The sequence below is a fragment of the Pelecanus crispus genome, chromosome 6 (assembly GCF_030463565.1).
Source record: "Pelecanus crispus isolate bPelCri1 chromosome 6, bPelCri1.pri, whole genome shotgun sequence".
NCBI classification, from domain to species: domain Eukaryota; kingdom Metazoa; phylum Chordata; class Aves; order Pelecaniformes; family Pelecanidae; genus Pelecanus; species Pelecanus crispus.
This window is the reverse complement of record NC_134648.1, coordinates 51202797-51204451: the sequence shown is the minus strand read 5'-3', so window position 1 is coordinate 51204451 and position 1655 is coordinate 51202797.

The window sequence follows — 1655 nt, the reverse complement described above, 5'->3', positions numbered from 1 at the left end:
TTCTTCCTCTCACCTGTCATCTGAGTAACATGGTTGCAAACCCATGGCTATGATCTAGGTGATCCATCGACTGAGGGTCACAGGCGGCGGAGTGGAATTTGGCAGAAAGCTCTATGCCAAATCTGTTAAAATAGATCCAAACCCACTTTCGTTCAGATACTTTGGTTCCATAAGAGCTGCACATTGACATTGCCTGTTTCAGCTTACTTCTGTGGCCTGGTCTGTGCTCCTCTGTTACTCCCACCACCCTGTAAGTAGAGCTACTTGTTTAGTTCTGCCATAATGTCCTTCTCATGTACTACTTCAGAGTCTCCATTCTAGGGAATAAACTGCTGGAGCTGATTTTTAGGATACCAGTATGCCCATTTAAATCTTTTTAAAAGATGTATGGACCATATCTGCCAAAGCAACTTGGTAATTGAGTTGATTTAAAGTCCAAGTCCCAGCACAGAGTTGCTCCATCTCTCTCCCCACAAAAGTAATTGTCTAATAAAATACACCCAATTACAACTGGATTTTTTTAATACACGGCACTCTTTTCTCTTACTCCCCCCACGCCTCTGTCTTTTAATTGCCATTACTAAATTAATCATGTCATCTTAATGCCTTGTGGATACCATCAAAACCCATTAATAACTCATCTCAGAAGTCAGGTAGTCTGACTTTGAACACACATAAAGAACAGATCTCTTAGGATAGTGCCAACATTCTTCAGCATAGAATCACACTTTAAAGCTTTGGACACAGATACAGGGGTTTTTTTTCTAAAGCAGATAGCTACAAATGTCATGCTAAATACTAACACAGGACTGTGTTTTCCATGTAATTTTTCATTCATTTGGATTTGAATTCCACTGCTGCTTTGTGGGTCAAAAATAGTCGAATCATAGAATCGTTTAGGTTGGAAAAGACCTTTAAGATCATCCAGTCCAACCATTAACCTAACATTACCAAGTCCACCACTGAAAGAGCTACACTACTCTGAAAAGTGGAGCAGTTGGTTCTTGTGTGGCCTGTAGCCTATACCCTCACACTAACTTCAATAATTTAAATAACTACGTGGTAGTTTTCTGCAGCTCAATGAAGCATACAAAACAGAAATTTATTACTTTGTAATCTGATTTGATAGTTCCACAGCAAATAATAATTGAAGCATTTTTTATGCCTCCCCTTCCCCCTCCCTCTCTTTTTTTTGGTCAAAACTACACTGCTTCCTTTAACTTGAGATTTGATGGGGGATAGCTAGCTGGAAATATATGTTTGGATTTTCTTTAATTGTAACTAAACCTAGAAACCATGTAAAGTCATACTTGTCAGAAGTGGAAATGTATCTTAATTACTCCAAAGTTAAAAGAAGGTTAAATTTTGGATGTGAAAACCAGGGAACAGCTTCAGCATCTAGGTAAGTCCCAGGCTTGGTTAGTCAATGCTTCTGTACATAGCATTAGTGATCCTGATAACACTGTCTTCTGTCTCTTTAAAAGGACAATGAAATTGCAGTTGACAAAGTACACAGGTAGTGGGAGCTTGTAACAAAACTGAAATCAAAGGACTGAGATGCTTAACTTTGAAGACACCAACCCCATGTTGCCAGAGGCTAGAGTGAACTGTCTGAAGAAAGCAAGGAGCAGCTCCAAGCTCTGTGAAGGCTTAAA